This window comes from Nansenia antarctica (genome assembly GCF_963989245.1).
Source record: "Nansenia antarctica genome assembly, chromosome: 14".
Lineage (NCBI taxonomy): Eukaryota > Metazoa > Chordata > Actinopteri > Argentiniformes > Microstomatidae > Nansenia > Nansenia antarctica.
Window position 1 is genome coordinate 9,993,125 of NC_137684.1, and position 27,990 is coordinate 10,021,114.

Below are 27,990 nucleotides of genomic sequence, written 5' to 3' on the forward strand. Positions count from 1 at the left end.
AGCCAGAAGTTTTTTTTATATAATGAATTCAGCTTTACTGTGCCATATTGTGGACCTGTGTGATCGGGTAGGTTACACAGACTGATTTCAGAGTTAATCTCTTCATTTATTTACACAATAAACAGTGAATAAAAAGACATTGTTGCCACTGTCTGCTGATTCAAAAGAGTACAGGCCAATAGGGGAATGTAGTATCTTTCCTTTCTTCTCTGTTGTCATTGTGGGGGTGGGAAAAAGAAATAAAATGGTGAATGCAAATCGGCTAATGTTAAACTCTGTTCTCATCAAATAAAATAAAAAATAAAAAACACTGTGTGTGTATGGTGACTTCTTTCTTCCCCAGGTGACTGGGAGTCTGTTCCACCATTTCCAAATATTTCGCCTACTACTGAACAAAGTGTGCATAAGCCAAATAGTAGAGGCGATTCCTCTTTTTTGATGTGAAAACCAGACTGGTGAAAAGCTGACGGCTGATCTCTCTATAGGCATCCACCATACTGGTTTTACTTTCCCTACGGTTTGAGTTCAATGCAGTTGAAGTGGAGGGCGATAGGCCACTCTAGAGTGTTTAGATGCACCCTAGAGCCAAAGGTGAATGTCCTCATTTTCCAACCACCACAGACAGCTGGTTCCGGATCCGGCCCAGCCCGTCTAGCATGGTGTCCAGAGTCTCCTTGCTCAGTTCCACGGTCATCGATGAGAGGGAGTCAGTCCCTCCTGGACAGCTCGAGTCCCCCATCTGCAATATCAACCACAGAGTTGGTGACTGACTGTCTGGAACCTCATACACAACAACCTAAGCTATTTGTTTTGCAAGATTAGAATGTTTCGAGAAATTCACCAGACCAGACAAATTCCCAACACTAGACATTTCCCCTAGACACTTCCTCATATATCTGAAAGAGTTTGACGTGTAATGGGGAAATGCTTATTACTACACCTTGCCTTCTGGCAGAATTGAATGGAGTTTTCATGGGTTGTGTCTGAACTGAAAAGCCAATGCAATGTAGTATAGCGGGCCTAGATACTAACTCTTGGCAGCCCACTTACAGACATACATTTACTAAAAGAGGATGCATGTGGTCTAAAGTAAAAAAAACAACAACAACAACAGTCAAATCAATACAGGTGAGGAGGACACAGGGGGGTATTCCATCAACGTCGCTAAAGGAAAATCTAGGCTTATTTAAATCTCGCGAGACTTTATGTTCCAGGTGGTTGCTATGACTACCTGACTATGTCTGGGAGAGAGCATATTTCCCGTCTGACTAGCGAGGGGACAGAGACAGACACCCTCTCACACATACAGGTACTGGAACCCCCTCCTAATTCATAACGCCTTCAGGACACTCAGAAGACATCACATGTCACAAACAGTCATGACTACAAACTTTACACAGCTGTGGCACAGACAGTTATTTACTACTGAAGCTAGTTGACATGAGGAAGGGTTCTACCTAGTTGTCTAGCCTTATTCCCATGAGTGTGTCAAGTGGTTTTAAGACCAGGTGTCGGAGAAAACATATTGTGATGCCAGAACCACATTCTTTTTTTTGTTTGTTTGTTATTTTTTCTGAGTGGTGCAGTCCCACTCATATTTTTCTTTTTTATTGACAGTCACAGTGAAGATTCAGACAGGAAGGATGGGTGAGAGAGAGAGGAGGGATGACATGCAGGATATGTCCCCGGCCGGAATCGAACCGGGGACCCTGCGGTTACATGGTCAGCGCTTAACCCGCTACGCCACCTAAGCGCCCCCAGAACCACATTCTAAGGCCTTCAGGGTATGAGTCTCATTGCCAGGGACACAGAGCTGATAGATGCGTATTAGATGAGTATTTAACTGGAGGACAGTTCACCAGCCTCAATTGAAAAGCGTTCTTCACACCTCCTCTGAATATCTGTATGCTTCATTTCAGTCCTTGCATTCACAAAACTCATAGGCGGCGGCTGTGGCGCAGGAAGGGGGGCTGTGGTGCAGGAGGTAGAGCCGCTGTCTAATGATCGCGAGGTCGGCAGATCGGCGGTTCGAGCCCCGGCTGGCCACATGTCGAAGTGTCCTTGGGCAAGACACTGAACCCCAAATTGCTCCCGGTGAGCGGGCCGGCCGGGGCCTTGCATGGCAGCTTGCCGCCATTGGTGTGTGAATGTGTGTGTGAATGGGTGAATGAGAGGCCGTTGTAAAGCGCTTTGGATAAAGGCGCTATGTAAGTGCAGTCTGTTTATAGGCAATGACTTGTCAATGTCAAGAGATAGAAACCTATTCCTGCTGACCCTGAACCTATTTCTATGTCATATCTTGTTTACTGTGCCATCAAACTGTATGTAGTTTAACAAGTTGTAAGTTACTGTTAAAGGTACAATCTGCACTAGTTACTGCTATTGTCAATTCAATTAATGATAATGTACAGTATTCCCATTGATTATTGCAGGATAGCAAGGTTGTTTTACGACATTATTTGTATACATGTGTCATATTATAGCTTCAAAATATGTTTAAAGCGAACCTTTGAATCCATACTGGAGCTCTATCTATGAATCTAAGGTCATGTTCTCACATGAAAGTCCGAATCGTGACCTGGAGCAAGTGGATGAGATTGTAACATTGTTGCATACATTATTTCTCTGATTTGCGTTCTCACAGCCCTTTACGTAAACGAAGTAACATACGTTATCGAATCAACAGACATGCTAGTTGATTGATCAGAACATTTTAAAATTGCCCGTTCGTCCCGCTCTTATCCAGATCAACGCGCATGCGCTGTTGTTTTCCTATGGACAGCCTCGATGCGTCGTTTCTAACCGGAGCGAAACCACCCTTTTCAAGCGGAGCATGCGTTGGTTGTTTGCTCCGGGAGCGACTTCTAATGCGCGTTCTCACAGCTCCAAACGACGCAGAGCAAAGCGAATTTTATCCTAAACTCCGGCTGACTGATGTCTTGATGTCTGTCCATCCCTCTAGAACCCCCGCTGTGTGGACGATGGAGGCAGGGTGATCAACAGCGTGCTGGAGGGGGACGTCAGCCTGTCGACAGGAGCAGTCATCCAACACTGCCATCTGCAGGTCAGGAGGCGTTCAGTCTCAGAGCCTGTTTACATATTCTGACATATTCACATATTCACTATATGAATAGTTCAAACTTGCATCCTTCCTTTATTGAGGGTCTGATCTGTACCCGATGGGGTACATGAAAGAAAGAGAGGTTTATATATTATATTTTCTCTTAACAACGCCTATACAAATTCTTCACCCCCTTTTCAAACATTCACATCATCTCAATGTAGAAAAAATGTAGTAGCTTGTCATTAGGATATCTGAGGCTTGTATGCAAAAAGTAATTACTTAACTATTCTTTTTTTTTTAGGACCATATCAACATCAGCTGATATTACTGACTGATATACTCGAAAATGATTCAAGTCACTGATTAACCTTTGAACTTTGCCCCCAGGGTCCACTAGAGCTCCAGTCAGGTTGTTTATTGTCAGGCCTGGAGGTGACCTCCTCATCGCACCTCCGGAAGCTGGCTTTAACTAATGACATCATCATCCAGGGACACCGTGTACAACTTGGAAATCTGAAGCTCACTGTTTATACAGCACTGGGGGCTTCTGATGATCTTGAGGTAACAAAACGCTTTTTCTTGCTCTCCTTTGTTCATGTCATCACTCGGTAGCTCATGATGTCATTACAGTGCCCTGCGTCAGTAACGGGACAGTGAAGCATGTTTTCAAGTCAAACCACTGAAACATTACACAGTAAGAACAGTCCAGTATAAAAAAAAAAGTTAGGTTTAGAAGAAGGTGATTGAAAAATATAGATATAAACTTGACTGGTGGATAGTCCAAATCACTGTGGGTAGTCCAGTTAGAACTATGATGTCCTTTTATGCATAGATACAACAACCAGGCCAGGTTACCATCAAAGGCTTTAATGGATTCGTGAACTTGTGGTTCTGCAAAGACAACAGAATGCAACTGTAAGAACATTACACAGACTCCACTGAACATACATATATACACATATACCTATGCCACATGCTATCTACCCTATAACACATATACATATATACATATACATACTCACAGCACATCAAACATACACCTAGCATACGTACAGCATATGGGCAGTAGTGCGCACGCGCCAGTCATAACATCACGCAATCTCCCCAACCGACAAACATTCAACATCTAATACACATTTATCTACCTCACAGAACTACTCTCAATGCTGAGGAAACACGGAGGATTACTCACTTTATCGTGGACGCACAACTCACGATACATAACAAACTTAACTAAACTCTAATGGGTTAACTAAACTAATAGGTATTCGCAACTTTCTCCGCTCGTAATTCCTGCTCAACCTGCCAGTATTCTTTCTCCGCTCGTACTTCCTGGTCCCGCCCTCTGCTGGCCAGTGATTGGCCGCTTTGACCACTCAGTCCTCCAAAGCCTTTTTAACAGTTAGTCAGGTTTGTTATATAATTTCGTGGGAATTTTTTGGGGATTTGCTAATCTATACATTTTTGGAAAGGGCATTGTATGAGGAATCAGAAAATATATGTTTCCATTTGCACAGATGTCTGAAAGGCGGCCATCTTGGCATTTAAGAAATGGCCGCCATAATACACACGTTTTGTAATATCTTGGCTTCTAAATAAGCTAGAACATTTTAACTGCTAAACCTACATTTTCAGGGTCAAGGAATCCAATGGTTGTAGTTACAAAGCTATTATTTTTTAATTTTTATATCATCACATAAAAATGTGTAACCTATACTTTAAGAAATTGTCGTTTTTCTATTACTTCCATACGTGAGTCCACAGACCACAGTATGATCACGACAACCTCCTGCATTAGATAGTCTCGATGTTATGATTTAAACTTTTGTTGGCTTTTGGGGGGGATTTGCTAATCTATACATTTTTGGATGTTATGGCAACAGCCAGCAACCAGTAAGGCAATACAGAGGCAGGTAAATCTTTAGCCTAATGGCATATTTAATGATCTTCTTTCGGCGTATGGGTAGTTGTTTTCCTCTCCACTCCACCATGCTCGGGGCCGAGGGGCTACCCTTTTACCACCCCGAGACCTGGTTGAGGGGCTCACCCGGGCTATATTTCTGGACACCCCTCCAGAAGCCACGTCATCGTCTCGTCATCTAGTACCGACAGAACATGCATCCCGTTGGGTGGGTGGTACACCGGGCAATCCAGGATAACATGGTCGCGGTTTGGTCCTCTGCGCCACACTCGCACGACGCATTTGGGGCCAAGCCCCATCTGTGCATTGATGAGCGGAAACGCCCGATGCCGGTCCGGAGACGATTGAGCCTCACCCAGGATAGCCTTGGCAAGTCCATCCCGAGGGGCTCAGGGCCGGCGACTGGGATATGGTCGCGGAGTTTGGAGGTGTTTGCCTCCCACTCCGCGCGCCACATATAATCCGCCCATCCTGCCGCACTGATGTTAAGATCTCTGCATTGCTGCCTGAGATCCTGTGCGGCAGGCACAAATGGGTGTCTCGACTTGAGACGCCGGGAGGGCTCCGCTGTTATAGTGAGCCTATCGTGGAGCAGATGGTTATTAAGCTCCACGGCCCGGCAGGCGAGACGTGCTGTGGCTCCCATGCGGCAGAGGCCTGCGGGCTGGATGCCTGCTAGGATGGGAAGGTTGTCCACGGGGGTAGGACGCAGGCATCCTGTCACAAACCGCAAGGCTTCGTTTATAGGCGAGTCGATGAGGCGGGTGTGGGCACTGCGAGACCATACTGGGGCGCAGTATTCACTAGTTGAATAAAGGAGGGCTAGGGCTGCCGTGTGCAAGGTCTTTGCGCCGGCGCCCCAGCCTGAGCCAGCCAGTCGCCTCATCAACGCCACACGAGCTGTTAACTTCTTGCGCAGTGACTCGAGGTGCCGGCGAAACGTGAGCGTCCTGTCCAATGTCACGCCGAGATAGATTGGCTCAGCGGAACATGGCAGGGGAGTTCCATCTAGGTATACTCTAAGCTCACATTTAGCCTCCCTGTTGTTAAGGTGGAAGGCAGCCGACACCGTCTTTGCCTCGCTAAGCTTCAATCTCCATTTCCGGAAGTATGCCACTAGTGTCTGCATGTCCTGGCTCAGAATTCCCTCCACAGACTGCCAATTTCCAGCAGAGTACACCACTGCAAGGTCGTCTGCGTAGGCGTACTTCCGCGAGAGTGTGTTGGGCAGGTCATAGGTGTAGATATCCTGGACCAAGACCGATCCCTGAGGGACGCCGTTCTTAAGGCGTCGAAGCCTGCTTAGCTGTCCGCAACCGGTGGTAAGGGTAAAGCTGCGGTTACGGATGAGCTCCATGATCATTCTGACCATGTGCCTGTCTGGCAGCAGGCGGAGCAGCTTGCAGGTGAGGCCGCGATGCCATACGGTATCGTAGGCAGCCGTCAGGTCTATAAAGACGGCCCCGTCTCGAGGATCTTGAAGGGGATGCATAACAGAGAGATGGGACGGTAACTCTTAGGGTCCCCTTCAGGCTTATTCGGTTTAGGGATCGCAACAACTAGGGCTCTTCGCCAGATTTTGGGGATCTTGAGTTGGCGCAAACAGGAAGTGAGGAACGCTCTCAGGCAGGACTTCAAGGCGGGTGCGGCATGGAGAATAAGCTCCGTATATCATATTTAATGATAAAAATAGGGAATGAAACAAAATAAATGAATGGGAGGAATGTGGGGAGTGTATGGTGTGCTGGTTGTTCTGTTTGTGGGATGTGTATTTACTCTATGTGTAATGACAGGCGGGTTGTGTCTCTTGACCATGTATAAGCGTTTATGCTATGTGTGATGTGATATGTGAATGGCGAGTCCAATGCGTGCCAATGTGAGCTGGGCTGTTAGATTAGTTCATCATCATCACTTTCGTGCGTCACAGCTTGGGAATCGTCATCGTTCTGGCACTGGCTGCTGCACATGTCGGTACAGGCTAAGTTCTTAGCTCTGCATGAACAACTGCCAGAAGAACAGTCAGTTTTGCATTTGCATTGTACCATCTCAATGATGGACTTTGGGGCTGGGAGGACGTCTGTGGTTGTTGGTTTAAGCATGCCATCCTCATGTTTGGAGTACCAATTTTGCAGGGGATCCAATTAGCCTATGGATCCTGCAGAGCAATGGCTGCCTGTGCCCATATACTTTATTTTTTTAAGAAGAAGAATACAAAAAATTGCTTTGTAACTCCAACCATTGGATTCATTGACCCTGAAAATGTAGGTTTAGCAGTTAAAATCAATGTTCTAGCTTATTTAGAAGCCAAGATATTACAAAACGTGTGTATTATGGCGGCCATTTTGTAAATGCCAAGATGGCCGCCTTTCAGACATCTGTGCAAATGGAAACATATATTTTCTGATTCCTCATACAATGCCCTTTCCAAAAATGTATAGATTAGCAAATCCCCAAAAAATTCCCACGAAACTTTAAATTGAAACATAGTGAACCTGACTAAGTGATAGAAGAAGGTTTTTCCTTCTATCAATGGCCCCGGGCCTGAGCTGGATTACTCTTCCTGCTACGACTGGTGGATTGATGATTTTGGTGGATTGCTTAGTCAAATGTATTGATTGTAAGTCGCTTTGGAATAAGGCGTCTGCTAAATGCCAAAAATGTAAAAATGTAATGTATTTAACATCCCCCAGCCTGACTCTGATCACCCCCATCGAGCCAGCCAGAGGAGGAGTTGTACAGTCTTATTAGGGCAGGCAGAAAATATCTCCTATGGTGCTCCTTAGTGCAGCTAAGAAGGATCTGAGGAGTAGAGCAGAGACAGTTGAGACACCCCCCGTCTCTCCGCCCCTGCCTCTCACCCACGCCTCCCTCTCCTCTAGGTCGCCTCTGACCATGGAACTGCTACCTTCCTCAACCACAGTTGGAGAGACCTCTACGACCGCACTGAGATACAGTAGGACTGATAGCGTGGCGAGACTAACCATCTTAGAAACTAACCACCATAGAGACTAACCACCATAGAGATGAATAGAGACTAACCCCACCCCCTGTCTTAACATTAACCTTAACATGACCCTTGACCTTGCCTTAAACCTGAAACCCAGCTCATCTAGACACTTTTTTCAGTAATATTTCCATTCTTGAGCTTTCTTTGTCTGGCGGGGAGCTACCATGTAGCCATGTAGCCATGCCAGGGGACATGAATGGGAGCAGCAGCACCACTCTCAGTATAACTACTTAACATCCCTCTACAAGATCTGTGTGGGCTGTACACGCATTGTCGATATGAAAACAATTAGCTATTTCCACTATTGCATGCATAAACTATGTATTATTGCATCTTATTCAAACTGAAAACATGATACAGTATGTGACTAGCTGTTGTACTCAGGTGGATGAGCAGAACATAATAATTAATTTTAAATTTTGCCATTTAGCAGACGCTTTTATCCAAAGCGACTTACAATTACGAATTACAGGGACATTCCCCCTGGAGTAACTGAGGGCTAAGTGCCTTACCCAAGGGCACACTAGTAGTGGTGTGGCTTCAGGCGGGATTTGAACTCACAACCTTCCGATCACAAGTCCAACTCACTATCCACTAGACCAGCGTTTCTCAACCTTTTTTCAGTCACGGCACCCTTCAAAAGTCGATAAAATCTCAAGGCACCCCAGTCTAAAATATAGCTATTCAAAAACGACACTGCATCACCCAGACAGCCCCATACACACACACACACACACACACACACACACACACACACACACACACACACACACATACACACACACACACACACACACACACACACACACACACACTCAGCGGCTATTGATACAAATACAAGTTGTATTATTATTATTATTATTGAGAGAGAGAGGAGGGAGTGAAAAAGGCAAGTGTGCATCAAAGGCATCAGGCACGTAACCGTGCTGTATAAACATGACACAGTGACCGAACAAACGCGGGAATTTATGGAACACATTCATTTTCATATTCCCACATTTGATTGGAAACACCTATCCAGTCCATTCAACGTAAACACCGGGGATGCAGAGTTATTAAGCCAGAAAATGCGTCTCTCTCTCCCGCTGCGCGCATCCTTGTCTGGAAGTATTAAATTCATTGCATGAAAACGAAACCGTGCGTTATTTCCCGAACTTTCCAACCCTGCTTAGCTTCCGAAGTCGGACGAGAGAATAATGTCACCGATCATCCATATAGAACAACCACCTCCGTACGCTGCCGGCGAGCGAGACTGCCCTGCCCGATCGTACCCTTTTTCGGGAGCGGGGAACCTAGGATAGGACCCTTTTACATGTCATTGATTTGCCTTCCAATTGTACAGTCAGACAGCAGGACCTTTGCTATCTCTTTTGCAGCTTGTGGGCCTAGCCAGGGCCGCTTTAAGGGGGGGCTAGCTGGGGCGGTGGCACAGGGCCTCGCGCTTTGGAGGGCCTCGCGTGAGGCAGGGTAAAAAAGAAAAAAAAAACTTCTTTTTTTTTTTTTTTTTTTTGGTACCCTGGCTGGCGAGGCCCTCCAAAGCGCCAGGCAAGGGACCATATTATTATTTTTGCCTTTAATACATTTCTAAATGTTCACACATGTGATAATCATAGTCAATCATACATCTAAAATCTAGCATACCTGTAGGACAGGGAGATTCTTAGCAACAGAAAAAAGTAATTTCCCCCTATGACACCTTACGTGAAACGTGAAAATAATTTTTGGCCGCGCGTTGACACTTGTTGTGCATAGTGACTGCTTAGTGCAACGGACAAAATGCAGAGGGAACGAGACCGAGGAAGAAAATGTTAATCGGGTGCTGAAAAAAGAAATACAAATAAAAGAAAGGAAGGCTTCAGGGCCTCGCTTAGAGGTTCGTTCTAAACATTTCTAAAAACAAGTGAGGCTCCCGTTAGCACCGAAGAAGCTAACGTTACTGCTAGCACTAGCAATGCTAGTAGTAGCACGGCACAGCCCCCCCTGAGAGGCAAAGATGATGTCTCTGAGGTGGAGGAGGACAACTGCTACACCGGCAGCAGTGGGGCTGCCCAGCCCCAGGTGATGATGGTCAGGAGTGGCGAAGTAGAGGATACGGAGGCGGAAGATGGAGCTACTCAGAGCAGCAGCAGGGCTGAGAGTGATGGAACGCAAGACGAGCCTACGGTGTTAGATATGTCATGTATGATGATCCTGGTAAATTGGCCGGTACATATGGACTCTACAGTTACAGAAGTGATCATTAGAAGAGGTCCCCCAAAGATGAAACCTGGATTTAGTTATCCTAAAAATAATGAGAACAGGAACTTTAGTGAAACTTTATTTCTCCGAAAACTACCAAATGGGGAAAAAATAGAAAGAAAGTGGCTTGTGTACTCTCAAAAACGGGACATGTCTTTTTGCTTTTGCTGTAAGCTTTTCAACATAAAGGATAGGCCTACATGGTGGTGAGTAACATCTCTATTCATGTCAAAAATGGCTTGTGCGTATTTAATGTTGGGTATGATGACTGCTTTATCCTAAATCCTAATCCTTTACGAGTATAAAAGGTTTGAAATGAAACAAACATGGTTGTAAACTAAGTAGATATGCTATTGTCTATCAGCACAGCATGTGAGCGCATTTCTTGCAATATATCGGTGCGTGCGTGTCGCGCGGTTATAACAGTAGCCTACATCTTTATAAAAGGCCTCGCGGCCCCACGGTGGTGTAGCGGTCTAAGCACTGGCCACTTGTGCAAGTTGCCCACCGGGGACTGGGATCGTATCCCAGCTCGCCAGATCCGGATATGGCTGGGGCACACACGGGGAGCGACATATTGGGCGGCCGCTCCCGAGGGCGGTATAGGAGTAGTTCCGGACAAGGATCCGTCGCGCAACACCGCCCCTGTCTGGTGCTGGAGTAACGGTACTGGGCTCGAGGAGCCAGTCAGCTAGTCTGCCTGGCGCCCTCCTCTGGGACTGCCGGCCACAGGGTCGTGCGGCGGATCCTACGCAATAGGCAGGGGATAATTGGATGCTAGGTTGGGTTCAATTGGCTACCAAATTGGGTGAAAAGGGGGATTTTTTTTTATTTTTTTTATAATAATAAAAAAAAAAAAAAAAAAAAAAAGGCCTCGCAAATCTGACTTCGCACAGGGCCTCGCATATCTCCCAAGCGGCCCTGGGCCTAGCATGTTATTAACTATTGCTGTGCATGCTGGCAATATTACGGACTCGGCTATAGTGTGTGGCTTCTTCGCCTTAGCAATAATTTCGGCTACGAGGTAGCCTCCAACGCTTTATCAGAAACTTTGGCGCACTTCATCATTAGCTGTTCATTAATTGTTCTGGACGGCTATGGTGACTTTTCATCCGAACAAAATATTCAGCATCCTTGCTAGCTTGTGATGGATGATCTGTTGTCAGTTTGTCATGTTCCATGATTCTGCTTGTTTGCTTGTTCATTGCTCTCGAAAATGTCTTTGCGCGGTAAATGAAAAAACAATGCAGGCTAATTGCAGACACACTGACCTTACGCTGAACCCGGTATTGACATTGTGACATGGGAAAGGGGCGCGCGAGACAGATTTTGATGATGTATTGCATTTATTTATTTATAGATTTATTCATTCATTCATATGAACGTCAGAATATAGAATTATTTGACGGCACCCCTGAAGAAGCCAGGCGGCGCCCCAGTGTGCCGCGGCACCCCGGTTGAGAAACGCTGCACTAGACCACCACTACCCCCCCATCACACCTCCCCCCTCCTCCCCTGCAGGTCTGAGGAGCTGTGGGGGTCCAGCGGACCCCGCTCCCTCCTGGAGGCTCGCCTGTTCCCGGTCTTCCAGCCCAGAGAGGGCGCTGTAGGGCTGGAGGAGGGCGTCGGCTGGCTGCTGGGCGGGCCTGGGTCGCTGAAGCAGTGGCAGGGGGCCTGGAGGCTGTCTCTCAGGGAGGTGCTGTCCCTGGCTGACCAGGATGCGGAGCTGGGCTGGAGGGAGGAGCTGTTCTTCCTGGCAGGGAGGAGGAGAGTGACGGACACACTGAAGGGCCACAGTGACCACAGCCTCCTGCCCTGCTTCAGAGCTGCTGTGCTGGGAGGCCAGCAGGAGGCGCTGCTGAGCACACTAGACTCCAGTGAGTGGCTCATTTCCAAATGTTTTTTTTAATCGATTTTTTTTTATTTTATTTGAATTATTGACAATAATACAAATACATAGATGGAGACAATGATGCTTGTAATTGTCAGGGATGGAGCGATAAAGTCTGTGACTTGTTTCCGTCGCTGTCCCTGGTGTTAAAAAGGGCCACGAGGGGAAGGGGCCATACCAACAGCCACTCCCATACAGTACAACACTCCCATACAGTACAACACTCCCATACAGTCATACAGTACAACAGAACAGACAGACAAACAGGTCCTTGATGTGGGAAGACAAAGCGCATCAATAGCAACCAACAAGTCCATAAAAACTTCCAAGACGTATATAATTTAGCCTGGAACATACAAGTCCTTCTCCTGTCCTATAGCTCTCTATTTGGTTTACAGTGGGATGTTGCTAAACAGCTGTATTCTGATCTTAGCCTTGAAAGCTGCGGTACTGTCAGTTTCTTTGATGCTTAAAGGCAACTTGTTCCATTCCACTGCGCCTGTATTATGTGAACAAAACTTCTCCTGTTTTTTTTACTGTGTCTACAGGGGACTAGATTATGGCAGCTTCCTCTAGTGTTGTATGAGTGTGCTATTCTCTCAAAGAGATTATTAAAGTAAGCCGGAGCTCTGTTGTTCAGGACCCTGTGGACTGTCACAAGACGCATCTGACTGGCTCTGGCTTCAACTGGCAGCCATTGAAGCTCCATGAATTGGGCCTTTCCAACGTGCGCTTTGTAACGGAAGCCCAACACCACTCTAATTAATTTCTTCTGTGCTGTTTGAAGTTTAGTTTTCAGAGGTTTGTTGAGGTTCCAGTACCATGAGATGATTGCATAATTAAAATGGCACTGAACTAGGCATGAGGCTAGGGTTCTAAGACATTTTTGGTTTAAAAACGAGGACTTCCTGGCGATGGGGTCATGCAGGCTTCCCACCAGTATTTAGCGTAGAATTTTGCGTTTTGCTCTCTATCGGTTCATTCTGAGAGAGCTCAGAGTGGGATACATAGATATCTCAAAGTAACACAAAGCTCTGTCTATGAATTTGAGATCGCACCTTTTAACACTCCACCCTCTCTCTCTCTCTCTCTCTGGGACCTCCAGTCGCGGCAGGGAGCAAAGAGAACCTGGGCGTGGCGGCCCGCTGCCTGGCCTGTATAGCTGACGTGCTGGGCTGTCTGGCCGGGGAGGGCAGGGGGGGTCTGAGGAGCGGGCCGGCCGCCAACCCTGCCTGGAGCCACGCCTTCTCTCTGCTGGAGCGGGGGGACCTGCCTGGCGGGGTGCAGACCCTGGCCGCCCAGAGACTCAACTGGCTCAGCAGGTACGACCACCCAGCACACTACCTGGTTACTATGACTACCAGCACACTACCTGGTTACTATGACGACTAGCACACTACCTGGTTACTATGACCACCAGCACACTACCTGGTTACTATGACTACCAGCACACTACCTGGTTACTATGACGACCAGCACACTACCTGGTTACTATGACTACCAGCACACTACCTGACTACCTGAACACTGAATGTGCTTTTTCCGGACCAAAACAGGATTCGTTCATGAAATATTTCTTTCTTTCCCTGATTGCTAATTATTAAACGTAGAGTCGTTACAACCATTAGGAAGCTTTTAGAAAGCTCGAAATGTTACATACTGTACCTTCTTAAGCCTAAATTAGATGTAAATTACTTGCAACAAAAATCCAAAAGTCAAAAGTGGCTGTATTAGAAATGAAGCCGGTCAAGATTATCGTGATGCAGCCTTTGAGTTTGCGACAATGGAAACAGATCATTATTTTGTCATTTACACGAGTCAATAATACATGCAGTATTAGTAGTGTTAGTGTGACCTACTGCGTGGATGTGTTGCTGCCCTCTACAGGACAGACTTGCTAGTGCGTGCGGCGCGACACTACGAGGGGGCTGGGCAGGTGCTGCTACGCCAAGCTGTGATGTCAGCACAGGCGTACGTCTCCATCGGTCGTGGCGAGGTGATGCCCATAGGGGCGTGGCAGGAAGTGGAGTGTCCTGCCAGGTTGGACCTATCAGGTGAGTCGCAGAGGCCTGGTTCACCAGTTCTTATGAACACTAAAACAGCCATGAGGGGTCATTTGACCTCTGTGACTAAAGAAAAATGTTATATCTTTGCACTCTATCAAATTTCAGGACCCTCCTTTCATGACTTTTCCTAGATATGTGCGTTCTACCACCCAGTATCCTTACATTTTCAAAATCACATCAGGATAAGCTAGTATAAAGCTATTTTGCCGTTTTTCTGTGTAGGAAGCAGGCTAATTGAACAGATGGCCAACTAGTGGTCGTTGTGTGTAAGTAGCAGCTTGAGCATTGTAAAGAGGCGGCTCTTTTAGTAGGTAAAAAAGGCACGGCTGTTCTAGTGTTAACACACCACCAGTCACAGCAGTAAGCCTGGAGATAATAGGCCCTCAAAACCCACTACTTCAAGCTCGCCTTCACCAGTTAACCCTCTCCCTCTCCCCCTCCCCTTCCCATGTGTCCCCAGCACTACCTCAATTACGCCCCTATACTTTCTTTTATTTATTTATTTTGTTTCTTTTTATTATTACTACTCGATCTTTTCAGTTTGTAAAGCGTCTTTGAGTGTCTAGAAAAGCACTATATAAGTCTAATGTGGGGTGGCTGTGGCGCAGAAGGTAGAGTCGGCGTCTAATGATTGGAAGGTTGGCAGATCGGCGGTTCGAGCCCCGGCTGGCCACATGTCAAAGTGTCCTTGGGCAAGACACTGAACCCCAAATTGCTCCCAATGAGCGGGCCGGCGCCTTGCATGGTAGCTTGCCGCCATTGGTGTGTGAATGTGTGTGTGAATGGGTGAATGAGAGGCTGTTGTAAAGTGCTTTGGATAAAGGCACTATATAAGTGCAGTCCATTTACCATCCATCTGTTAAACGAGAACAGCCATGGAGGGGGCATTTGACCATAATGTATTATTATTATTATTATTATTATTACAAGTTCTTATGAACACACCACCAGTCAACAGCAGTAATCTCCCCCCCAGGTGGCTGGAGTGACACGCCCCCCATCGCCTTTGAACACGGCGGCTCCGTGGTCAACGTGGCCGTGAGGGTCGATGGGAGGCGGCCCATCGGCGCCAGGGCTCGGCGCATCAAGGAGCCCCGCCTGCTATTGGTCAGTTCCAGCGGAGGGATGGACTGCGGTGTCGCCATGGAGACCGTTTGTGAAAGACTGGAGGATCTGAAGGACCACTGTCAGCCGCACGCACCTGGTGAGGCTCTGCTTGCTTCCTCCCTCCATCGAGGTTGGGAGGGAGGGGGGAGGGGGGAGGGGAGGAGAGAGAGGGGAGGGGAGGAGGGAGGGGCTAGGGGAGGAGGGAGGGGCTAGGGGAGGAGGGAGGGAGGAGGGAGGGAGAGAGGAGAGAGGGAGAATACTCGCATGTCACCCCTCTCCTTCGCACCCTGCACTGGCTCCCGATAGCAGCTCGCATCAGATTCAAGACCCTGGTGCTTGCATACCAGGCAGCTAAAGGGACAGCCCCTGCCTACCTGAAGGAAATGGTAACCCCCCAAACCCCTGCCCGCTCACTCCGTTCCTCCACCTCGGCTGGCCGACTGGCCCCACCTCCTCTACACAGCAGTCGGGCTGCCCGATCACGTCTCTTCACAACACTGGCTCCCCGCTGGTGGAATGAGCTCCCCACGGCTGTCAGAACGGCAGAGTCACTACCCATCTTCCGTCGTAGACTGAAGACCCATCTCTTCAGGTTACATCTTAACTGCTCCTCCTGAGACATCTTCTGACCCTCACCACTACGTCTCCTAAAGACACCCGCTTTCCCCTCTACTGTGTCCCTAAGAACTTCTATTGCCCCCCTTGTACTGTTTCTCAGTTTCTCCAGTAAAATAAAAAATAAAAATAAAAAAAATAAAAAAATGATTTAGTAGAAGGCGATAATAGGAGAAGGTTTTTCCTTCTATCAGTGGCCCCGGGCCCGAGCTAGAGTACTCTTCCTGCAACGAATAGTGGACTGCTGATTCACATGCTTAGTATTCAAATGTATTGATTGTAAGTCGCTTTGGAATAAGGCGTCTGCTAAATGCCAAAAATTTAAATGTAAATGGATGGAGGGAGGAAGCAAGCAGGGGACAGGGGAGGAGGGAGAGAGGAGAGGGATGGAGGGAGGAGTGGTGTGGTAGTACAGTACATGTCGGGTCAGGGGTTTTTCTTATTTGAAAATTGAAATAAAACTTATGTGAACAGTCAGCAGGGTTCCCACGGGTCCTTGAAATCCTTGAAAGTTTGTGAATTTGAGAGAAAAAATATCAAGGCCTTAAAAGTTTTTCAAAATAGACATGGGTCATTGAAAGTGCTTGAATTCCTCTCTCTCTCTCTCTCTCTCTAATTTTTAAAAATATATATTCAAAAATGTTTTTCTTAGCTCGTCAACTAGTAAATAAGTCTCTGTATTGCTTAACTTTACACATATTTCACAATATATTGTTTTGCTGTTCTGTGATAGAGAAGGCAAGAGACCATCTAGTGTTCACACATTCAAGCCTCTCTTTTTAATTGTTGTCTGTGAGCGGATAGTTCCTATTATATCAATTCTCATCTAGATGCGTCTCAAACTATGCCGTGTTGGGTCCTTGACTTTGAGGGAATTGAGTCTTGAAAGTCCTTGAAAGGTGCTTGAATTTGATGTTTCAGAAGGTGCGGGAACCCTGGATTATGCAATAACTGCAATAACTAATCTGCAACCCATTGACCTCACTAGATGCTGGGTATTGTCTGGGGATGGCCTGTACTGCAGCCATCTTCACTTGTTTGTTTTTAGATCATTTTGCCTAAACTCTTATCAGGAAATTATGTTCAATTGGATTAAATGTAAAGATTGACTTGGCCATTCAAGAATTGCCATAGTAACTCCCTAGTTGCAGTTCAAAGTAGTCACAGATGAAATGGTGAAAGCATTTATAATCAAGTTTGTTATCAATAATAAGTTTGTCTTCCGCTCCTTCCTCTCCTCTCCAGTTCCTTAGCCAATCAGGTCAGTAAGCCATCTCCTGCAACAGAATCACTGTATTCAGGCAGGGCCAATGTCAAGTGAGCTCAGCTGATTATATTAGTCTATAGGCCCCACTCCACTGGAAATAATACTTTAAGCTCTTTTGTTATACCTTGATAATGAACTGTATGGACACACACACACACACACACACACAAACCCTCACACACTCATGTAGTGTATGGGATGTATTACCTGAGCCTGCTGGCTGGGATTTCTCTGAGTGGAGGCTGGTATTCAGGGCCCAGGCTGCTGCGATTGTGGTGACCGTTAGGTGATCCTTATGGCCCATGTTCACCTGCAACAAAGTCAAAACAGGACATAAGGGGGTTAGAGGTGATTGGTGGAAGAAGAGGAGGTAGAATGCAAAGTCAGAGTAGTGACTTTGGTCCACAAATCAGGAAGCAGATCATGGTAGTTAGGTCAAGGTATAGCCTACACATTTCCCCCCAACCATAACACAGCCTCAGATGTCAGACTATAGACTACTGTAGATTATATCTCGTTCTATTCATTCTTTTTCACTCACCATCCGTTGCCTCTCTTTTGTCAGAGCTTCCTCCCTCGGTTTTTTGTCCATCTTCAATTCTTCTCTCTCTTTCTCCTCTTTCTCTCTCTCATTCATAATGCTCTCCCTTGTCTGCATCTTTTCCAGCTTTTCTTCCAGCAGTCCTCTCTGGTTAGTCAGGGCGTCGCTGTCGCTCCATGTTTCGAGCATATGCTCCTGTTGAGCTCTGTTCAGTTTGAGCCTCTCTTGCCAGAGCCTCTCTCCCTTCTCAGCCATCTCCTCTTTCTCCTTCCTCAGAAGTTCCTCCTCTTTCTTGTTCTTCAAACGCTTTTTGAGCATGTGCTCCTGTTGAGCTCTGTTTAGTTTGAGCCTCTTTTGCCAGAGCCTCTCTCCCTTCTCAGCCATCTCCTCTCTCTCCTTCCTCAGAAGTTCCTCCTCTTTCTTGTTCTTCAAACGCTGCTGTTCGGTTTCCTGTCTCTCTCTTTCCATCCTCTCCATTTCCTCACTCTCTCTCAAGTTCATCTTGCTCTCCCTCTCCTTTAACTTCTCTCTCTCTTCTTCCAGCAGTCCTCTCTGGTTAGTCAGGGCATCAGTGTCGCTCCATGTTTTGAGCATGTGCTCCTGTTGAGCTCTGTTTAGTTTGAGCCTCTTTTGCCAGAGCCTCTCTCCCTTCTCAGCCATCTCCTCTTTCTCCTTCCTCAGAAGTTCCTCCTCTTTCTTGTTCTTCAAACGCTTTTTGAGCATGTGCTCCTGTTGAGCTCTGTTTAGTTTGAGCCTCTTTTGCCAGAGCCTCTCTCCCTTCTCAGCCATCTCCTCTCTCTCCTTCCTCAGAAGTTCCTCCTCTTTCTTGTTCTTCAAACGCTGCTGTTCGGTTTCCTGTCTCTCTCTTTCCATCCTCTCCATTTCCTCACTCTCTCTCAAGTTCATCTTGCTCTCCCTCTCCTTTAACTTCTCTCTCTCTTCTTCCAGCAGTCCTCTCTGGTTAGTCAGGGCATCAGTGTTGCTCCATGTTTTGAGCATGTGCTCCTGTTGAGCTCTGTTTAGTTTGAGCCTCTTTTGCCAGAGCCTCTCTCCCTTCTCAGCCATCTCCTCTCTCTCCTTCCTCAGAAGTTCCTCCTCTTTCTTGTTCTTCAAACGCTGTTGTTGCATTTCCTGTCTCTCTCTTTCCATCACCTCCCTTTCTCTCTCCATCTCCTCACTCCTCCTCTCAACCTCCTCTGCCTTCTTCCAAACGGCCTCCTCCTTTGCCCTCAACTCCTCACTGTCCTCCAATAAGATGTCTGTCTTCTCTTTCCACCACTCTACCTTTATTTCCATCTGCTGTTGCTTCCTGCTCAACACCATGTTGTCTCTGTTGAGCTGCTTCCTTTCCTCAAAGAGGGCCACCTCCATTCCTTCCATCTCCTCCTCCTTCTTCTCCAAGGCCTCCATAGCACTCCTTATATCCTCCCACTGTCTCTCAATATCTTCTCTCTCTTTGTCCATGTTTGCAAATGAATGTAGAACACTGCACTGCACTGAGCTGAAGTTACTTACTTTTGAATGTTTTACATCCGTTGTCATGGTAGTGATAAACAGCATCAGAACTTCTATACATTCCAACATTCTAAATGACACAATAAAAGATATAGGCTGCCTTCGTAAATTCGCTCTGGAAATCTGATCAGCACTCATGGAATGCCTCTTGTCCAATCAAATTACTTGGTCCCTTGCCGTTGAACACACTGTGCGCTCCGGCGCTCTCAGAGCGAATTTACGAAATGGTAAATGGACTGACTTATAGCGCCTTTATCCAAAGCGCTTTACAACGGCCTCTCATCCACCCATTCACACACACATTGTCCGCGGTGTCTTGAAAAGTATTAAAAGTTGATAAATCGATTTTGGGAAAATCAAGACCCTTAATAAGTATTAAAAAGTCTTATCACGATTTTATGAGGTCTTGAATTTTGTATGTATTTTTCTGAATTAGACTCTGTCCAAAGAGTTTGTCCTAAAAACTTTTAGTAAAAGGTCGTGAATTTATTAGTTTTATTAAAAAAACTAAGATGAACCGGAAACTTTAACGTAATGCATAACCCCGAGGTTACGTCACATGACGCCCTGAGAGCGAAAGACGAAAACGAATTTCTTTGAATCATTTTGTAGAAACCAAGTGGAAAGTGTAAAAAAATAACAATGGTAAAGTGTACATTTGCGGAGTCCTGGTTGGATGTGCCAGACTTTAAGCCATGGCTGCCTGCAACCAGTCGCCGGTAACATCAGGGAGGCGTATTGTATATGTAAAAAGAAAATAAGTGTTGCATCGATGGGGATCAACGGGGTTAAGTCGCACATGCATGGCGCTAGCCACAAGGCCGCCGTTGGTCACCGAGAGCGGCAGCTCTCTATTGTAAATGTTTGTGCTACTGCCGTTGCAACACTACCTAAATCTACTGCCGACGTTACACCAGCCGCACCCAATGAAGCTCACGTTACAGCTACGACCGTGGCTACTAACAGGGCAGCCACCTCTGCCTCGTCTTTTGCCGACATCAGGTTGGCTCTGGGCGGCACACAAACACTGCGTGCGGAGATTATATGGTGTCTCGACACAGCGGTGAAACACCACTCACAGAACTCAAACGAAAACATTTCCGATGTTTTCAAGGCAATGTTTCCAGACTCGGACATTGCCAAGACGTTCTCCTGTGGCAAGGACAAAACTGGATATATAATCAGATTCGGGATAGCACCATACTTTAAGCAGCAGCTCATTGACACCATTAACAAGGCTGGCCAGTTTGTGCTGATGTTTGACGAGTCTCTCAACCAGTCAACAAAAACGAAACAGCTCGACGTCCACATTCGGTTTTGGCAGGATGACCGTGTTCAATCACGGTACATTGGCTCTCAATTCCTGGGACACGGAAAAGCTGACGACCTGCTGCATCACATCAAAGTACGTTTATTTACATTTTTCATACTTATACTTATGGACAATCGTGTGGCTAAAGTGTAGATTAATAGATGAGATTGGGATGTGGCAAGTGACTCGACACAGGTTGATGGGATTGGGGAGGAGGAGGCATGGACGGTAGAGAGGGTGGTTGTCTGTCATTAAGGATAAAAATGTATCCCTAGGGATAAATGTGACACAGAGAGTGGTGTAATAAGGTTACTGTTGGATGTGTGATTTTGATTGATTGATTGATTGTGTGTGTGTGTGTGTGTGTGTGTGTGTGTGTGTGTGTGTGTGTGTGTGTCAGGTGCCCTGCTGAAGGCGGTGTGTGTGTGCAGCGGCCTGGTCACCTTCCCTTCCCAGCAGCCCCTGGAGGAGCAGCTGCTGCAGAGGTGGGGAGGGGGGGTGGAGATCCACAGCTGGTCTCTGCTGCCCCACGGCTCTGGACTGGGTAAGAGAGAGAGAGAGAGAGAGAGAGAGAGAGAGAGAGAGAGAGAGAGAGAGCCGTCAGACCCGGGTGGAAACAGTCTGGGTTTGACTGAGTTGGTCTAGCGCAGTGGAGCCAATGCAATAGTCCCAAAAGTGCAAAGACAAACCCATAAGGTTAAAGCAAACGCTCAAAGTATTTGAATTTTTTTCAAATACTATTTTGACACAGGTCGCCATGGTGCTGGGAGGAGGCTATGGTCTATTATGGTCTATTTCTATTATGGTCTATTGTTATGGTCTATTATTATGGGCTATTACCTCTGAGAGGAAAGGTTGACACACGCAACACGCTTGTCCACTGTCATGCAAAATGCGTTCGAGCAATTGCGTGCCAATGCCAGAAGAATGTTAATACAAGGGAACAACAAGCCGTTACTTCCTGTAAAGTCTGACATGTACATTTCAGCTGTGCTTTATCCCTTCTTACTTCTCTTTCCCATCCGTAATTTGATCTTTGTGGAGTTAAAGAAAAATAGGTAAAGAAAGAATCATTCAAAATGCTCAAAGAATCTGAATGCAACTCCCTTAACCCCTCCTCTCCTCTCCTCTCCTCCCCTCTCCTCTCTTCCCCTCTCCTCTCCTCTCCTCTCCTCTCCTCTCCTCTCCTCTCCTCTCCTCTCCTCTCCTCTCCTCTCCTCTCCTCTCCTCTCCTCTCCTCTCCTACCTGCAGGTACCAGCAGCATCCTGGCGGGGGCGGTGTTGGCAGCTGTGTACAGATGCACCGGCCGCACCTACGACACAGACTCCCTCATCCACGCTGTCCTGCACCTAGAGCAGATGCTAACCACCGGTCAGATAACACACACTCAAGATGCACACACACACACACACACAAAGTTATATGCATGAAGGCTTCGTTTGATTTGAATGTGGGGTTTGGAGGTGTTTTCATTCTGTTCCATAACTGTGTTGCACATTGATCATGTTTGCCATCTGAATCTGGGGCTTGAGGTTGTTCGCTGGTGAGTATTCACCACCCCCCCCTTCTCTCTTTGTGTTTTTCTCTCCCTCTCTCCCTCCGTCCCTCCCACCGTCTCCTAGGTGGTGGATGGCAGGACCAGGTGGGGGGTTTAGTGGGGGGGGTGAAGGTGGCACGGTCCAAAGCGTGTCTCCCCCTCCGGGTGGAAGTGGAACGTCTTGCTCTGTCCCAGGACTTCCTGGTCTCTCTACAGCAACACCTCCTATTGGTCTACACCGGCAAGACACGGCTAGCACGGAACCTACTGCAGGTAGTCACACATCTCTTACTGATATGAAGCCTTGTCTCTTAAGTCAGACATGTTCCTTCCTCTGACAGATGACATGGTTCCTGTGCTTCCAGCTTATCGTGTGCTCAACAATTGGCTTCTGTGTTCTATAGACAGAACAGGAGGGATGTGCTTACACAGGAAATCCGGTTGTCATTATTTCCCTGATCCTCCTCTGGTTCCTCCATTTGGGAGCGGCTGGGGCGCAGGAGGTAGAGCCGCCGTCTAATGATCGCAAGGTCGGCAGATCGGCGGTTCGAGCCCCGGCTGGGCACATGTCGAAGTGTCCTTGGGCAAGACACTGAACCCCAAATTGCTCCCAATGAGCCGGCCGGCGCCTTGCATGGTAGCTTGTCATCATTGGTGTGTGAATGTGTGTGTGAATGGGTGAATGAGAGGCTGTTGTAAAGTGCTTTGGAATAAGGCGTCTATATAAGTCAGTCCATTTACCGTTTTTTTCATTCTGAACCCCACATTAACTCATCATGTCTCTGGAGAGCGTCTGTCTATAGAAGGAAGATTTTTGTCTTCTCAAAAGCTTGATTCGTTGTTTCCACACGTAGGGCATGAACTGGTATTTCCACAATTTGTTCAATAAACTTTTCAAAGGTTAAAACAAATAGTCTGGCTGGTTTGAACCTTGCCTCAGGTGAGAGCGGTTGATTTTAATTGAAGGTTTATTTTCTTGACATTTAACAGAAGCCTTCATGCAAATCGATTTGCAATATATCCATCTGTCTAAGTAAGTGAATCATCTATCCATCAGTAATCATACGAAATAATAATCTATGCCAAATCCAGGGTCAGAAGAACATCATTTACTAGTCAGAAAGGCTTCAAACACAATTGTAGTTATGTCAGTTCTCTAATAAATTAGCCTATGCCATCATTTTAAACATACATTTTTAGATTAGATTCAACTTATTGCAGAGTACAAGCATCAGACAACGAAATGCAGTAAAAAGTGTATGTCAGAAGTGGGATTCGAGCCCCCGTCTTAAAAATGATGAATTCATCCGGAAATAGTTGTTACTATAGTAACGTTAGTGTTGGTAGCTTGGTTGTGGTCGTTGAGCGGGCGTTAACCCACAGCTAGGCCACAATGCTTGTTTCCAACATAGTCCTCCATTATTGTGTTCTCCTACTTGCGCTTTTGAACCACAATTTAACTACAACACTCCTGCTGATCCACTTTGTCCTCAACATTGGAAGACAAGAGCGAGAAGAAATGGCGAACAAGTGTATCCAGCTTATGCCGTTCATGCCAGCCAGAGCCACCTTGAGTGTGTTCCCCCTGTGTCTCACCTGGTTGACTGTTCTAACAAAACCTCCCTCCTTCAGTCCCTCACAAACTTTTTAAAAGATCACTAGGTCACTATTTCTATGTTTTCTTTCATCTATGTACTCCATGATATTTAAATCTTTAATTATCTGAATGCAGACTGCAGTCTCCTCCTCACTCCAGAAAAGCTGGCTCCTGCTAGTCGCCATCGTGGCTTGCTATGCTGTCCCTAACAACAACAAAACCCAGGATTCCCTGCGAATCGAGCATGCGCAGACGTGACTGAATATTCCGGAAAGCGACATTTTCCGATTAAGGTGTATACATGTCACAATATTCAGATTCAAACAGGCATATGCCAGGGGTCTTATTCGGAATATTCTCCAAATATTCTCCTATGGCCTTAATCCGGTTCTGCACGTGTTTACATGACTCTTACCCGACTAGTGAGCATATTCTGATTAATACAGGAATATGGTGTGCATGTAAACTTATTTCTCAGGGATGAGACTATATCTCTACAAAATAATGATGACTATCAATCCTACATCAATGTCTTAGTGAATAGGCAACCCATGGTTTTGGCTGTCTGTCTCATACATGATTTCCTGTCTACAATACAGAAACCAGACAGGTTTCTTTTGTTGCAACTTTTTATTTTTGGCTCTATCTAGTCGCTACACTAACATACACGTCCTTCCTGTGTCTTTCACAGTAATACCACTTCTGACCACTTCCTGTTTACATTATACAGTAGCAATAGAACACTTCCTGTCAATGCTGCAATTTCTCTTCAATTATTGAACAAAGGAATCAAAATAAGTTAAGAGTGGCCTTATCTACTTCATTTATGCTCATCTGCACTTCTTTAAAGATAAGACTAACAAAAACGGTGGTAAATGCCCACCTGGAATAATACTGTCTTACCTGTCCTGTCCTGTGACTGTCCTGATACTTCAGTGGAGGAAAGGAGATGAGGAGGGGAAGCCACAGGTCCTAAACTGATCACTCTTCCCTCGTCCCTAAACCTCAGTTTTTAATGTGAGTCAATACCATGTTAAGGTTTGTCCTGACTGAGCTGAGTGTTTCTCAAACCCCACCTAAGTGCTGTTCTTAGAACCAAGGGTTTGAGATTCCCTATCCCAGGGGGCATTGTAATAGAGTTTATCTTTCTACATCTGTGGTCAAGAGCATCAAGATCAGCTGTTCCTTTAATCTTATTGATGGCTTTTTTTTCCACCACTTTTTGTTGTTGTTTTATATTCATTCTAAATACATACAGGTTGTATACTGAATACTGAAGTCTGGTACTGTGATCAACTTCAAGAAATGATCTGTTTGACATAATATTAGTAATTGAACATCAATAAAAAGGTCACCTTTCAGCAATATCTTGGGATGAGGGATTAAGTCTGTCCTAGATCTGATCGTTTTACATTCCTCTACCTAACTCTAATCTACCTCTCTCTGTCACTAACACTTGTTAACCATTTGAGACCGGGAGATAATATTGGGTAGCCTACCTAAACTGTGTTGTGTTTGGCAGGATGTGGTGCGGAGCTGGTACAGCCGCCTCCCTGCCATCGTGGAGAACGCTCAACAGCTGGTGGACAATGCTGAGGAGTGCGCCCGTGCGTGCACTGAGGGTGAGTGAGAGAGAGTGAGTGAGACTGAGGGTGAGTGAGAGAGAGACTGAGGGTGAGTGAGTGAGAGAGAGTGAGACTGAGAGTGAACCCCAAGAGTGAGACTGAGTGAGGGAGAGTGAGACTGAGGGTGAGTGAGTGAGTGAGAGTGAGACTGAGGGTGAGTGAGTGAGAGACGCCCCCTCAAATCAAGCCACGGTTTTGGTTAACTCAAACACAACGTGACTCAAAAGTGACCAAATCAATGACATAAAAAAATCGATATAAAAAAATAGGGCCCTACCTCAGCCGTACTGCACATGAGCTTTTCGACGGAACTCGTAAACTGAACACTAAGGGCTGGGTATCGCCACTGATTTCCCAAAACGATTCGATTCCGATTCACAGCTCCCGATTCGATTCGATTCCGATTCGATCTAGTTACAATATACATTTTTTGCTTGAATATGAAAGAGATTCTCCGAACTAATGCTATAAATGGTTCAAGGAACCCTATAACATGTAGCATTGTTAAACATATCAATGAATTGACTCCAAAGCAGTTACATGAATGTACTTTTTATTTACATATGACTTTGCTTTTGTCCAGCTCATCTCTATCGTCACATTTTTTAAATCCAAAATGCACCCAGACATCTGACTTTAAGCCTGGTGGTGACTTGAGTGTCCCTGCCATCGCCATGTTTTTAGATTTTAGGGTTGAGACCTCACGTTACGTGAGATATGATAAATTCTTGTAGCGCGAGATCTGGCCACGAGATCTCATTGCGGGTTGAAGCTGCAAGCAACAAAAAAATAATAATAAAATAAAGAGATCGATCTCGGGATTTATGAATCGATAATCGCTCATTTAACGAAGATCGATTCAGAATCGGGAAATCGATTTTTTGAACCCAGCCCTACTGAACACAATCACATACTGAGCATGAGACCAGCCAGATAACAATGCAAATGTGCTTGCTAGCATGAACAGGGACTTTTGATGGGGAAACGTTTTATATTCTCTTCTGTTGAAGTGTCCCCCTCTCCCCCCTCCCCAGCAATCGAGTTGTGGGGGGATGAGCAGGGATGGCATCCCCCCTGAAATAAAAACAGTAAGAAAATCATCCCCCTTCTAAAACTGCCATCCCCCCTTTCCATCCCTTATGTCATTTTATCAATGAACGTGGTATTACTGCTATTTCAACATTTAGTTTTGAGCATATTGAGTAAAATACTGTGTGCGAGGGGGGGGGGCACACACACATGCAATGACATTTTTACCAAGTCACTGACACTGAAGTCACTGACGCTGTGGGGATGCTAAAACTTTGTCCATATGATAAAATCCACCATCCCCCCTGATTTACTTTTACAACTTGAGTACTGCCCCTCCCTCTCTCCCCTCCCTCCCTCCCTCCCTCCCTCCCTCCCTCTCTCCCCCCTCCCTCTCTCCCTCCCCCCTCCCTCTCTCTCTGGAAGGTTCTCTGACCAGGCTGGGGGCGTGTCTGGAGCGCTCCTGGCAGCAGAAGAAGGTGATGGCTCCCGGGTGCGAGCCGGCCGCCGTGCGGGCCATGATGGACGCCCTCCGCCCCCTGGCCCTGGGGCAGAGCCTGGCCGGCGCTGGGGGGGGGGGGCTTCCTCTACCTGCTGACCCGCCAGCCCCAGCAGGGGGAGACAGTGAGGCACATCCTCACCAACACACACGTGAGTACGGAGGGAGAGGAACGGAAATTGCCACTATTGTTGTGTCCACACATAGGGGTAATTGGGATACTCGGGGTTTGATTGCTTGTGACTATGGAAATGCATGTGTGATCGATTGCTCTGTGATTGTGATGTGTAGCCTAATTGATGTGCCTATATCTGTGATGTATTGCTCTTGTCTATTGTTGATACTCAGTAAAGAACACGGTGACGCTATGCTACGGTGTGTTGCATTCATATATCCTACTGAGCACTTATTCATGTCATTAAGGTAATGTTGTTTGTGTCATGTATGTAGGAGCTCTAGAATCTAGAACGTAGAATTTCCGATGAATGTATTTGCAGGCCATCAAATGGCTTATAAACGTTTACTTGATCTTTCCAAGAGGAGAGCTGATCTATCAACTTCTGGTTGGCAGTCTTTACATGAGGGTTCCCGCGCCGGTCGTAAAAAGCCTTAAAGTCTCAAATCCAGCAATCCGATTTATAAGGCCTAAAAAGGGCTTAAATATAAGGGATTTTTTTAAACCCTAAATAAAAAAAAATGAGGTGATATGAGATTTAAAAAAGGAGAAAAATAAGATAAAAATGAAAGCTTGTCCTGCAAGGAAGCTTTTGTGCACTTTGTTCTCTTCACGTTGAAGTGACTTTCTACAGTTAACTGTTAATGTTAATACATTTACTTTTGAGTAATTATCTGACTTATTTATTTTATATTAATTATCCTTCAGACTTTTTTATCTGTATGGCAGTGAAATCCCTAATTTCATCACCTCGAGGATGACAAAAAGCTGTGATGTTGCGACAGGTCTAAAATTCTATTCAAAGATGTCTAGAAAAAGGCCTAAAAGGGTATTACATTTGACTTGTTAAAACTTGTAGGAACCCTGTTATGGAGCCAAAACAAACCAGCATTGCCTATTGTGTATCACAGGGCCTTGGAGACTTCACTGTCCATTCAGTTGAGCTGGACATGGAGGGGATCTCACTGCTGGAGCCTTCCTGA

General features: G+C 46.2%; 1 pseudogene across 1 annotated transcript; it reads left to right on the plus strand.

Moving 5' to 3' along the window:
- The first annotated feature begins 656 nt into the window (after positions 1-656).
- LOC308169820 (L-fucose kinase-like) lies at positions 657-27,990 on the plus strand (annotated as a pseudogene). The gene is made up of 15 exons: positions 657-706; positions 1,201-1,309; positions 2,963-3,064; positions 3,452-3,625; positions 7,865-7,938; positions 11,752-12,107; positions 13,227-13,443; positions 14,009-14,175; positions 15,164-15,391; positions 20,945-21,088; positions 21,797-21,916; positions 22,168-22,355; positions 25,202-25,301; positions 26,760-26,984; positions 27,919-27,990. The product of its transcript is annotated as an L-fucose kinase-like (transcript).